This window comes from Hypanus sabinus, chromosome 20 (genome assembly GCF_030144855.1).
Source record: "Hypanus sabinus isolate sHypSab1 chromosome 20, sHypSab1.hap1, whole genome shotgun sequence".
Classification (NCBI taxonomy): Eukaryota; Metazoa; Chordata; class Chondrichthyes; order Myliobatiformes; family Dasyatidae; genus Hypanus; species Hypanus sabinus.
In genome coordinates, this window is record NC_082725.1 from 17,854,767 (window position 1) to 17,869,489 (window position 14,723).

Sequence of the window (14,723 nt, forward strand, 5' to 3'; positions counted from 1 at the left end):
TGGCAAATACAACCGCTGCTTATTATACAGAAACTACAACGTTATTTGACCACTGTCACTTGTTAAAAAGGTTGGTTTCAAATATACTCTTGTATTATATACCCAGGTCTGATGAATTGTGAGACGTATATTATGTACGTGACTTCTGGAGCTATTTGCCCTGATAAAACAGCTTTACTTCGAGACAATCGTTTTAAGTATTCATCATTTTGGAGAATCGGTGAGAAGTTTGTATGGGCTTAAATATGCCTGACTGGAATAATGAAAAACAATACGGCATGAGCTCAACTGAGATTTTCTTTTATTTTTATCCCTTATTATAAATAAGTAACAGATTGAATAATGAATAATAACTGCAATTTGCATCTTACTTTTAATTGTTAATCTTAGAGCAGTGAATCAAAGGCATATTTCTGGAAAACACTGGAGTAAATAAGCAGACAGGCAATACAACTTGCTTACTGTATTCTGCGTAAACATCCTCATTCGCAGACGAGGGATGGGGTCTACACGGGGTCACGGGTGGTGCTGAATTGGGGCTGTTTTTATCCGGCTGTCCCGCCAGCTTATTCATTTGGATGCAGTGTTCCCCTGTCTGTTTTAAGGAGGCGAAAGAATGCATGTGAAGTTAAATATTTGAGATTTTCTGTAACCTAAAGCAGTTCTGCTTCTATTTTCTGTTTCTTCTGCTCAGGATTACTTCAGGTTATGTACAGGGTGATATCAGGACCGTAAACTTAAAGCCCAACCCTATCTCGATTCTAGCCGAAGGGAAAGACTAAGTAAGACATTTATGCTATGAATAATCACGGGTATTCAATTTCAGCAGGAGACCATTTTATGCTGGAATCTGAGAATACGGGAATTAAAAATTCTAACAGTGTTTACGTTTGACAAGTTATGTCGAAAGTTAAAAGCTATACCACATTAAAAAGCATATAAACTTTTAAGCACTTGTTTTTCTTTCCTTTACATCGCTTGTTTTTTAATTGTGGGCGATCACCTTCTCGGAACATATTTTAATAATGCGGCAAATGACCAGATTGCATAATTAAAGCCTCTGAAGAAACATTAAGGACGTCCATTTAGAACAGAGATGAGGAGAAATTAATTTAGCAAGAGGATGGTGAATCTGTGGAATTCATTGCCACGGACGACTGTGGAGGCCAAGTCGTTGGGTAGGCTTAAAGGGGGGGGGGGTTGATAGGTTCTTTATTAGTCGGGGCGTCAACGGTTACGTGGAGAAGGCAGAAGAATGGAATTGATAGGGATAATAAATCAGTCATGATGGAAGGGCGGAACAGACTCGATGGACCGAACGGCCTAGTTCTGTTACTATGTCTTATGGTCTAATGAGAAGCATTCAGGGAAATTCAAATAAGTAAAAAGAAAACGTTATCATCCAAGTTAGTAAAACATCGCACTTTCCCTTCTGCCGCCATACATTATATTCAATTCAACATTTATTCAGTATTTTGTAAAGCGTGCGTGTGCATTCAATGAAAGTTACCTGTTCTGAATTAAGTATAATTGATTTCCATGATAAGGTTCTTGGAGTCTCTTACTACCAGTGAATAATTCCTATAAACATATCCGGTTTGAAGAGGCGGGTGCCGAATTCTATTTCAGATTAAAGTACAAATTATGTCTGTATTCTGGCGTGCCACAACTTCGTGTCGAACCAGTTGATAATTTTGGATCTTCCCAATGCGTTTATATGGGCTTGTGATTAATGTGATGTCCCCAGCACAGTATTTGAAGCAACAGCGGATTCAGTGAGTGTGGAGGTAACTTTGTGAGTTTGATTATTTGACATTCCCCAAGCATTCTGACTGATCGTAGCAACAAGTAATCAAGTTTGGCAGCGATTGGAATTTTCCGCGCCCTTGAACGACGGCTGCGATATTGGAACTTCGTGCAAGGTCCAAGAAAATATAACATTCTACACCCCGCATCGTCCATTCGTGAAAATCAAAAACAACGGGAAAATAATACGACGTGCTGTTAAAAGGGGGGGAAAAAAGCTGTTAACTAACTTCCTTCTGCGTTAGCAGTCATAACTTTTAAATGTAAATTATTATGCTTGTGCAGATAAATCATTCAATTTTTCCAACAAAGTGAAAACCAATTCATCACGAAAACGTTAAGTAGGAACGTGAACAACTGATTTCCTTTAACTTTCCGTACGGCAAAAAGTTTGCCGTCACCTCTAATCCATGTTGCATTTTACAGTGTATCTGGGAAATCAATGGAATAAAGCAAGTAATTAAAACAGGCAACCCGCAAATTCCATGCATAGAACGCAAAATGTACTCCCCATTAAATCTGTTTTTATTTGGATTGACATCCCCAAATATTATATTTGTAGTTATAGTGGGGCCCAATTGTCTAAACTTCTAGCACAAATATGACTCTCCTCCTGAATAAAGGTACTGTACCAGTCTGGGAGGATTAGATTGCATTCCTCGAAAAATGGTTTCTCCCACCTTTACAACTTACATGCCATTTTACACACTTTGGAGATTCAAGTCTAGGAGCTGGAAATCTGCCTTTATCACTTCGTATCACTATGCCTCTCGGCACCAGAGTACGTTTAGACAGTTCTCTTCCGTGTAAACGCAGAAACAAATGAACTTAAGGGTGTCACGCGTGTTATCGAACTTTCCTCGTGTTGCCCGATATAGATTCATAAAAAAAATATGGTCCGTATCTTGCTGACAGAAGTAGCAAGTCGGTTTCCCGGGGCTTCCCAACCACTAGGAAGTGATGGGAGTTCCGAGAGGTGACTGTGCGGCCTTGAGACCACAGAGACCAGAGTGGAAAGCGAATCTGTTCTACCTTCACTAAGTCCTTGCTGTGACACTCTCTCACTGCTAGATGGCTCTCTGCCTGCGATGACCTCCAAGATGCATTCGAGTATCAAAGCAGCCACAAAATTCTCCACAAACGTCACATTATGAAAACTCCCAGAGCTTTAGGCTTGTCCCCAAATACTAAGTACTAAGATTCTTGTTCTTAATCTACTTTGGCTTGCTTGCCAGATTCCTCGAGCATATTCAAAGTGTTTATGATAAAGGGGTGTAAAATACAAACATCATCACAGATTTTGTAATTCATGCAGCGCCGGTAACTGTAGCGAATCGTACTTTAAAAACGCTGTTTCTCCCCCTCTCAAAGGGGGATAACGTAATAACTTTGCCATTATCTTATCTCGAGGTGATAATAGCACCTAATGCAGCCGGAAGCAGAGAGCTGACTAGGAATTATTGATTAGATAGAGTGCAGTCCTCCTCCAGGAGTGAAATTTACAGAATCCTTCCGAATCCTTCTGCGTAGAATTTCATCCAGGCAACGGATTATTATTACAACCCAGCTTTCTCGCGAAAAGTGGTTGGGATCTAATTCCGTCATCTTGTCTCGAACTAGCAGATGCCGTGATGGGGAAATGCGTGTGTGATATTGTGCCAACGTACCAATATAATCGTGGACGCCTGACATTAAAATCGTTGAAAAGAAATAGTTTACTGTGTTTTTAAAGTTTATTTCACTAATGAAATATTAGTTTATCCTTTAGCACTGATTCGGTTATGCGTAAGCAGCGAAGGTATACCAAACTTAAGTACTGAGTTAGTGCATTGTCACAATCCAATGGCCACTGACGAGCTGTAAGAAGGACTAAGTGTGATGCTTTAACTAGATGTTTAATACAAAATACTCCGAATGTGTGGTTTTGCCGTGATCGTGTGGCAGGGGTTAGAGGCAATGTTCATTTGTAAAAGTTTAACATTGTACTAGTCCGGATAACGTGCAAGAGAGTGAAAGGAACGAGCAGATGACCAGTTGCTTCCTCTGGCACTCAACCCGTATTTTAACCCTTTGTGGAGTCCTTAACTGTTCAGGCACCCTTATAATTCCACAGGCTAAACCACGAACGAGGAGCATGTGAGTGGAGGTAGATATTCCAAAGATAAACAAGACTGTAAGCAAAACGGTAGGTAAATTTGTTAGAACTGCAAGCAAAACAAAAAAAAACACTCGTATGATATTAATAATTCTTAACTCATCTGCAGTGAGGAAACATTTTTGGAGCATATATACATTTGGAGATGAGCCCTGTAAAACAAAAGCTCGAGAAACTCTGTTGGTACTGGAAACACACACAAAATCCTGGAGGAACTCAGCAAGTCAGGCAGCATCTCTGGAAATGTGTCATCATATACCAGGCTGAGATTTGTTTTCTTGCGGACATTTACTGAGAAACAAAGAAATACAATAGCATTTAGGAAAAGCTATAAATAACAAAGACAAACTAATTACCAATTTTGTTATTTTGTTGACAAGTATGTTCATTGAGAATATATATATAAAATCAGCTGGAGGGTTATGGGGAGAAGGCAAGAGATTGGGGTTGAGAGGTAAATAAATCAGCTACAGTATAATGAAATGACAGCACAGACTCAATGGGCCAAATGGCCTAATTCTGCTTCTATACCTTATGGTCATATATATATTTAGAGATACAGCATGGAATAGGCCCTTCCTGCCCTTTGAGACACAATGCCAGGAACCCATCAATTTATTCCTAACTTAGTCACAGGTCAATTTACAATAACCAATTAACTTACTAACTTTTACTTATTTGGACTGTGGGAGGAAACTGAAGTGTCTGGACGAAATCATATATATAATATATATAAAATGTTAATAGTTAATGAATATATTAAAATACGGTTACAAATAAGGCCAAAAGTCATGAATGAATAATAAAAATGGCGACTGAGTGGAATTTCTGAGATACATAAACATAATACGGGGAAAGTGCAAGATATCATTTCGGTTCTTTTTTTCACTTTGTCAGTAAGAATCTTAGGAAAAAAATGATTAATGAAGATCAGCTGAAGAGATTCCAAAACAAACAGTAGATGAAAAAAAAACTTGACAAGTCAAAAGGTATTTCAGGCTCACCACAACATTACAGCGCAAAAGGTGCAGAATGCCATCCAAATTATCCATCCAATTGTATGAAAGCACACTTAAAAGGAAATCCATCAAATGAGCAAAAGAAATAAAAAAATCTATCAAAATTAGCAGAAATGTCCTCACTTACAATACTTTTTTCCATGTGTTGTGGAATTTTGGACAGCCAAATCAACTCTTCATCAATATGTATGTCATGTTTTGCACATTTTACTACAGGAAAATTCAAAAAAGATATTTGCACTGCAGATTTTATACATTTTCACTTCAGAACATCAGTTTCACTGTGCTTCATTCTAATGATTTGTAAACACCAAGAATCCAAAAATGGCAGAAGGCTGTTTTCGTCCACCTGCTTGCACAGTTTCACGGAGACCGTATAAAAAACTTGGATGCTCATATGCAATTTGTTTTCCATCAAAATGACTTATTTTTGTTGGATTTTTTTCATCTCACAGTTTCCGAGACCAACCTTAACTTGACCCAGACTATTCCAAAGAGAAACGTTCATCTATGTCAAACTGTTTAATTACTTTGGTTCAGTGCCTTCGGATATCTGTAAAACAGAACCATTTCAATTAAAAATAAATAAATGTTGCAAACTTGGCAGCTTCCTAATCTAAAATGGTTTTGAAGTTATAGCTAGCCTTTCAGAATAGACAAAATTGCAAGGCAGGCTTGCCTTGGTCTCCCAACATAGCAAAACTGACATTTCGGAAAGTTAGGTGACATCTTCATTCTTTTCAAAATTGGATTAACCTATTTAATTCTCCCCAAGATACCACACTCCTGCAAAATGGAAAGTACAACCAGGTTTTTTAATATTGACTTCTTCATTCTTTTTCCTGAATAAAAAAAGGAGCCTTTTACCCATTCATCTCCAGAAGTTAAAGTTATGGAGGCACTGTTGCTGAAATAAGTACCCTATCATGGTTCACCTGAAGTGAAAAGGATTACAAATACTTCCATCCATTGTCACCAATATACAGGGACTTACACCTTTAAAAAAACTACTAAATTCTTTCTAAAACCCACAGGCATAGCAATATTACACATACAAGATGCTGCCTGGCCTGCTGAGTTCCTCCAGCATTTTGTGTATGATGCAGTAGGCTCTTTGCATCCTAGAGTGAAACCTACATTTGTTGTTACGGAAAGCAGCAAAATTTTAAGAAAGGGCAAGCTTTGTCCCTTTCCCATTAAAACTAACTATACCTGACTGCCAACCTCTCCCAAAGGAACGCAATGCAAACATATAGAATTGATCATAAAGGCCAGTCCTGGTGAAGGGCCTCAGCCTGAAACATCAACTCTTTACTTCCTTCCACAGTCCAGGGTTCCCAATTTTTTTTATGCCATTGACCCCTACCATTAACCAAGTGGTCCATGGGCCCAGGGTTGGGGACCCCTGCCCTAAGTGTTGCCTGGCCTGCTGAATTCCTCCAGAATTGTGTGTGTGTGTGTGTGTGTGTGTGTGTGTGTGTGTGTGTGTGTGTGTGTGTGTGTGTGTGTGTGTGTGTGTGTGTGTGTGTGTGTGTGTGTGTTTGCTCTGGATTTCCAGCATCTGCTGAATCTCTGGTGTTTGTTTTATAGAATTGAAAATGCCTTGAATTAAATTATAAGTATAGATGTCACTGATTGACTCGTTTTGATACAGGCTTTGGAACTTGAAACAGAGCACATTAGACGCAGGCTATTCAGCTGTGAAATCAGAAAGCACTTTTCCCCACAAAAGGTAATGGAACACCAAACTTACACTCACGCATTCCTGACCACACCCTCCCCTCCAACACACACACACACTCACACCTGAACTCACACCCAAAAAGGCTTTTAATAATCTTTCAATCTCTTGAAAAGAAAAGATTTTTTTTTTGACAGATTGACAATAGTAAAGACTATGGAAGAAATACTGCCACACACAGATGAGCTACAGGTCAGCTATGGCCTAATTGAATGACAGGTTTGAAGGACCAAATGGCCCATGGTGGCATATGAATATTGGACAGAAAGGTTATCTTTGCTGGAAATGAAAGGGGATGCAGGTAGTTTGTATGAACGCACAACGTAAGGCCTCCAAAGAACACAAACAGTGGTGTGATGGATTTGAACACTTTTCAAATAATCATAACTTTTGCATTCTATTTTTGATTAAAAGGCTTTTTAAAATGCCTCAAATGTTAAATCTGTACCTTGTGTTTAGAGTTCATGTGGGAAATATTTACACTCTGACTTAATGCTTTCTGCACATGTTGAAAGGTAAAAGAATGAAATATCATCTGACTACAACTCACCTAAAATTAAAAAGGACGATATTGCAGTTGAACTCAATTCCATGCTGCCTGTAACACAAACGGTTTCATTAACATTTGAGATGCTTTTAGCTTTTGGAAAGTAATAAATGCAAGAACGTTTAATTATATGAAAAGTATTCAAATCAATGACATTACTGTTAGGGACATACATAGTGCTTTCTAACCAATTACCTGCATTTCCACCAACTTATTGCAAATGTGACCTTTCTTTCCAATTTGATTGCAAGTTCTTGGTGTGTATACTATCTCTGTGTCTTGGAGCTGGTCATTCTCTTCCCATGTGATGGCTGCTATTAATGTTAATACACTCTGACGGTTGGAGCCTAAATAAGTGTTTCTGACATAATACAGAAGCTTTTGGAGGTGGATAAACGGGCAGACGGTTTAATGAGACGAGTTCAGCCAGCCGAGGCCAAGCGCCTGACAGCCAGGCAACTTCACTCAAAAGGATTGCACTAACACCGTGAGATCCCTCATCTTTTGTAGCCACATATATCATTGAATGAGATTAGAAAGCTGAAATGATTATTCAAAAACAGTTATAGTGATATATTGCTGAATGTTAATGCAATTTAGGAACTTAAACCTTATGTTTAATTCACACATGATAGATGCACCTTAATTTTTTTTGGGAACAGTAATAAAAATGTTCAAAGTTTAAAATGCTTCTCATTGGTGTCAACATGTAGCTTGTAATAATCTGCAATTCGCCTGTTGTCTTGAAGCACATCCATCAGTTATTTCTTTACAATGGTAACTCCATATAGAGTACATACTTCATGTAAATGATTGGATTAATGTGGATTTCCCTACTTCTGCAGGGTGATGGAATTCCTTCACAGTGACACTACCCACTCCTCAACCAGGCGGATGCTGCCCAAATGCAAACACATCAACTTAGGTTAACATATGAAACAAAGCTATTGGAGATAATGCTGTGCATCAGAATTTGCTCCTGAATAATTATTTACAGAAGCAAGATGGTGAATTTCTGGATTTCAGTCAGATAAATCTCTCTTAAAAGAACACACTGCAATTAACTCATAAGGGAAATGCATTCCACTCCTGTCTTTAAGCCAGTAATATAATTTATTATTTTATTTCTGGCATCTTCCCCTTTTCTTTTCAGTCCTGAAGAAAGGTCTCAGCCCGAAATGTTGACTATTTATTTCCATAGATGCTGCCTGGCCTGCTGAGTTCCTCCAGCATTTTGTGTATGTTGCTTGTATTTCTAGCATCTGCAGATTTTCTCCTGTGATAGAACTTATTTCTCATTTGTTGCATATAATTTACATTTTTATAATATTTTTTGTAAATTCTTCAAGTTCATCTAAAAGGCAGCACCCGATAACTACACTGCTTCACAGGTTTTCAAAGCTTTATTTTACAATTTTGGATACACCATAAGCAAATAATAAAGCTAAACTGAAAGGTGGCTTTTGTAAATTGTGTGATTAATAAACGTGATTTTTTTTTTTTGCTCTGCTCAATTTTGCCAGCAGATGAGAAAGAGACGTAGATACAGGTGAAGGAAATATGTTTGACTAGCACAGCCAATACTGTGATATCGTGATATTTGAGAGATAGAAACTAAGTCACTAATAATTAATCATTTACTTATAAAACTGAAATTTACAGAAGCACGATGATACTGGATCCATTTAATGACATGTAAGACACGTCATTACATTTTTTATCTCAAAGCTATTTCTCTAAAGAAAACAACTAATTGAAGGGCTTTGGAATAGCTGTGTTTCCATCTATGGTATATATACAGGCACCCTAGTACAACTAATAACCAGACTGCCAAAACAAAGGATCCACCGCGTGCATCGAAATGTACATCCTGACATGAGCAAAATATTTAGAGGTCGGGTTTCTAAGGATAACCGGCAACAGATGCAGGCAGAAAGGCAGGGAGGTAGATTTTTTTTTAAAAAAAGTAGGCAGACCAGGAATTCGGTAAGTAGGTTTCGAAACAACGTTGAAGAATTACTAATTCTGAAACTCAAGGAGCCATAGCTACGTTTCTTAGGCCAAGAGCGCCCTCTCTCTGCCATGGCGTTTTCTTTTTGACGCTCAGGAGGCTGCGAGAGGGTTTTCGGTTTGTCCGCACGTTCGTACGTGCAGTGGTTGCCGGATGAGAACTTGCAAGTTGTGCGGCGTTCCTGGAAATTCAAAGCATGATGCGCGATTTTGACAAATAACTGAAGAAGGAAATAAAAATAGCTGCCCTTTCTAATCAAAGTCAACCCTAATCCACCGCTCTGCTTTCGGTTTCGTTCTTTTCTGCTCGCCCGCTTTCAGCTGAGGCCGTGGGCTTGGTCGGTTAATAGTTGACGAGGGGGAAACCGGGGCGCTGTACTCACTGCCCACCACCAAGAGGGGGCTGGTCATCGATCGAGATGACCTTGTCCTGAAGGATGCGCCTGCCAGATTGGCACGCAGAAGTTCCTGAACGAACATATTGAATATATGAATATGAATATATAACACAAACCTACCGATTGGACACGCACTTGTCCACAGCATCACTGATAGCTCTCCATAGTATGACGGTCGCTGGAGGTCAAGCATTGCTGCCCCAGGCATGCTTTATAAGACGTGGCTTTTTGAACGATCTATCATCATGTCAGATGCTAACTGATAATCACATAGTGTACAATTGGATCGCAACTTCTCAGGAAATGTAGCATTCCATGCCAACACTAAGGACAGTATTCGTCCACGGGAGTAAGAAATAGTCACGTCGCACAACTTGCCATCTCCCTGTGGACCCATAATGACATTACAATCAGTAAACAGCTCACCATCAGTTTGGGGGAGGTGTACCGATTGACCTGAAACTAAACTGTAACCGCATATAAATCATATTCTTCATAGACGAAAATCAACGGAATGCTGCTCGACCTGCTAAGAACATACTGCATGTGGGAGCAGGAGGTCATTTGAACCCTGGACTCACTCTGACTTTCAGCAAGATTATGGGTGATCTTCTACTTACACTGCATTTTCCTGCTCTACCCCAATATCTCAAGCCCTTTAAGCTCAAGAAATTAATCACCATTTGAAATGAATTGACTTTATTTCTTAAATCCTTCACATACACATGGAGTAAGAATCTTTGTTACGTCTCCGTCTAAATGTGCAATGTCTAATAGTAATTTATAATACATAGTGTATACAACAGGACAGCCAATACAGAAATACAATTGCCTCGGCGTGATGGCCTGGAGCCCGTTGGTCCTGGCTTTTATGCTGCGGTAACATTTCCCAGGTGGTAGCAGCTGCAACAGTTTGTGGTTGGAGTGATTTGGGTGCCCAGTGATCCTTCAGGCCCTTTTTATGCACCTGTCTCTGTAAATGTCCTGAACAATGGGAAGTTCAAATCTACAGATGCACTGGGCTGTCCGCACCACTCTCTGCAGAGTCCTGCGATTGACGGAAGTACCGTTCTTTGAATGGAATCAATTACTAAGTCTTCAAAGTACTTACTAGAGAATTACAAAGAATTTTTTGAATGAATAATTTTTGAATCACATTTGAATTAATAATTTCATTGCAGTCCTAAATAAACTCTCCTTCTGATGAATGCCAGAATTCTAGACTCTTTAGCCAAGTTAAATATCTTCCCCACATCTACTCTATCAAATATTCAAAGTTCCAGAAACTGTAGCTTTGAATGAAACCACAAAAAGCCTGGAATCTAAATAGACATCTCACTTATTCAATACTTCCTCATATCAGTCTCACCGTATCAAGAACACAAGAAAACCTGCAGATGATGGAAATCCAAGGCAAAACACATAAAATGCCAGAGGAACTCAGCAGGTCAGGCAGCATTTACGGAATGAATAAACAGTCGATGTTTCGGGCCAAGACCCTTCATAAGGACTCACCACCATATCAAGAACCAATCTGGAAAAGTATCATTGCTCTCCTTGGGTAAGGAGACCAAGATTGTACACAATATTACAGATGTGGAATCCATTGCACATTCTTAAAGGAATATTTTTCATAAGTGTCATGATATCACATTATTATTGATTCCAGAACTTCCCCACTATTATATCAACATCAGATGAATTGTGTTGGTAATTCCCAGCCCCAGCTTTCTCTCTCCCTCCTTCGGGGCGGTGGGTGGGGGGTGGGGTCACACTTGTTTTTGTCCAATGAATAGGAAGCAAAATACAAGAAAATTTAAGAATGTGGAATATCATATTTCTTTTGGAACACTAAGAAATACCTTATCAGGTCTCTGACATTACAAGTCTCCTAAACTTCCACCACAAAGGACAAGGACAGCCTGTGTATGGTCACATGACCACCTGCAGGCACCAATCTGACCTGTTAGCAAATTGTGCTTCCTTTATTGCAGAAGAAGCATCCAATAGCTTCACCAACAGCACTAAATCAATTCAAAACAGCTCACCACCACTTCCTCAAAGACAGGCAGAGATGGTGATTAAAGGTTGGCCTTCCAACAACACCCACATTTCATAAAAATATTATTTTCAAAAGCAAGAGTTATTGGTAACACCATATCAGTGGTAGGGAACGTGTTGGCAGTCTATTATTAAGGATGAGGTTTCAGGGTACTTGAAGACTGATGACAAAATAAGTCAAAGTCAGAATGGTTTCTGTAAAGGGAAATCTTGCCTGACAAATCAGCTAAGAGTTCTTCGAGGAAGTAACAAGCAAGGTGGACAAAGGAGAAGCAGTGGATGTCATTTATTAGGATTTTCAGAAGGTGTTTGATAACATGCCACATGAGGCTGCTTAACAAGATAAAATCCTACGGTGTTACAGGGATGACATGGGTCGTGGAATGGCCGACAGGCAGGTGTCAGTGAGTGGTTATAAAAGGGGCCTTTTCTAGTTGGCTGCCAGTGACTGGTGGTTTTCCTCAGGGGCCAGTATTGGCACCAGTACTTTTTACATTGTTTGTCAATGATTTGCATAATGGAATTGATGGCTTTGTGGCAAAGTTTGTGGATGATACGAAGATAGGTGGAGGGGTAGGTAGTGTTGAGGAAGCAATGCAATTGTGGCAGGACTTAAGACTGTTGGAAGATTGGACAAAAATGCGGCAGCTGGAATACAGTGTTGGGAAATGTATGATAATGCATTTTCAGTAGAAGGAACAATAGTTTGACTATTATCTAAATGGGGAGAAGTTTCAAACATCAGAGGTGCAGAGGGACTTAGGAGTCGTCGTGCAAGACTCCCAGAAGGTTAATTTACAGGTCGAGTCTGTGATAAAAGAAGGCAAGTGCAATATTGGCATTTACTTCAAGTGGAATAGAATATAAAAGCAAGGCGATAATGCTGTGCCATTATAAGATACTAGTCAGATCACACTTGGAGTATTGTCAACACTTTTGGGCCCCTATCTCAGAAAAGATGTGTTGTCACTGGAGTCCAGAGGTGGTTCACGAAGATGATTCTGAGAATGAAGGGGTTAACACGAGAGGAGCATTTGGCGGGGTGGGGGGGGAGGTTTGTTGGTAGAGTCGTGCTGAAGATGGCAGAAGCTGCAGAGAATGACCTACTACATGCAGAGTTTTCGGTAAGGATTAGAGGAATTCTTCCAGTTAAGACAGCAGGAAGATGTGGTGCGGGTAGATGCTTGGGAAATGGAGAAGATGCAGCTGAGGGTAACATCAGTGGTGGAGGAAGGGAAACCCTTCCTGCAAGAAGAAACTGAGAAAAAAGAATGGCATTGTTACAAGAGATAGGGTGGGAAAAAGTATAGTCTGAATAGTTGTGGTTGTCGGCAGATTTATTATGGATATCGGTACCCAGTTTGAGGATTCAGCATGTAAAGGATCTCTTGTTTTTGTTGTTGTTTCAGGCAGCCACTGTAGTGAAATGGAAATGGAAACATTGAACATTCCAGTAATCAATTAAATATTTGTATTTCTTTTTAGATTAGGGTCCTTGAATCTGTTTTAGACAATCTAGATGTTTTACATGAAGGTAAGCTGCTATATAATACTAACACCTAGAAGTTTAAAATCATCATCAATGGGCCAGATTCTGCTGGCACAATTCCCCCACTGGAAATTGTATTCTGGTGTCTTCTGCATCTGTACTTCCCTTATTGGATGCAAGGACACCAGCTCAGCAGCCACCCACATGTGGAGTTCAGTGGCATGGCTTCAAGTGGATTAGGTACCCTTTATTTAAAATCATACCACTGACAAATTCTGACATACAGCAAAGCCCCAACCACACTTCAAAATAAAAATACTATAGATACTGACTGGAAAAGGAGGAAATTAATTTGAAGTTTAAAAAAATAAAGTGCATTAATAATGTTGAAATTATGAATTAAAATATGCAAATACAGTAAGAGACAGTAAATGCAAAGTAATTAAATTTTAATATCTTTATTGCATCTCATATGCTTGCCCCATAACACTTCCCAAAGTTAATAGGGTTTTGGATTCAGATTCAAGTATATCTGGTGCAGAATCAGATGGAACATTCCTCAGAATTGTGCTTCACAGTTCCAGCAAAACTATGCCCTGCTACTTGTTTTCATGGCACTCCAGTCCATAGCAAACAGGCCTATCCTACTGTCAACATCAGTAAGCCTCAGCCTTCTGCATTTGATCACTGATGACCACCTTGTATTGCAGTTACAATGACTAAAAGCTGGTATTTGCAATCAGAACATTTAGCAATTAATGGAAATAAAGCTTCCACTGTTTTAAACATTTCAGCTGAAGCTTGAATTTAAATGATCTGATTGCTAAGAGTAATTACACAGTATAAAGGGCTTTGGAAGACTGAAGATTACCAGATTAATATTGAATTAATATTATGGATATCAACGAATATCATGGATATTCAGTTGAATTCACCATAGTCAATATTCATCAGAAGAACTTGGGGAATTTAGACCCTTCCACGAAGATAATATATTTAATATTTTTGTGTCAGTAAAGTACATTAATTTTACCTTAACCTGCACAAATCAAAAATATTAAGGGTGGAATAGAATGATCCCCATAAAATAGTTCCAGGATAACAGCAACTCTGAAGTCTTGTTCATGTCCTCTCATAACCATGGAAGAAACATGTAGCTACATTTTATTTCGTCAGGATAGGTTTTGCAATCCAAAAATCATGCAATCAACTGCTTTTAAAGTGAAAAATACTTTTTAGCTTCAGTGTAAATCTATCAAATGTGAAATAAAGGCAAAATGTGAAAACAAAGAAAATAGAAAACTCATGTACATGTAAAAATAAAAAAACATTTAGAACAATGAAAGACATGTTTCCCCTGTACATTAAACACTAAAAGAAAATGTTAGCCTTTTAAATGTGAAATTTCAATGGTAAGGTGTAATCATGTTACTTGTAAGCTAGAAAGTGCATCAAACTGTTCCAGCTTGATTGTTTTAACACCAATCATAATTATTT

At 38.9% G+C, this 14,723-nt stretch overlaps 1 long non-coding RNA gene across 1 annotated transcript; it reads right to left on the reverse strand.

Annotated features, from left to right (window-relative positions):
* Window positions 1-284: 284 nt before the first annotated feature.
* LOC132378660 (uncharacterized) lies at window positions 285-10,190 on the reverse strand. The gene is made up of 4 exons (XR_009507149.1): window positions 9,797-10,190; window positions 7,272-7,319; window positions 5,108-5,533; window positions 285-2,001 (listed from the first exon to the last, which is right to left on the reverse strand). It is a non-coding gene; the product is annotated as an uncharacterized LOC132378660 (long non-coding RNA).
* Between the last annotated feature and the right edge of the window lie 4,533 nt (window positions 10,191-14,723).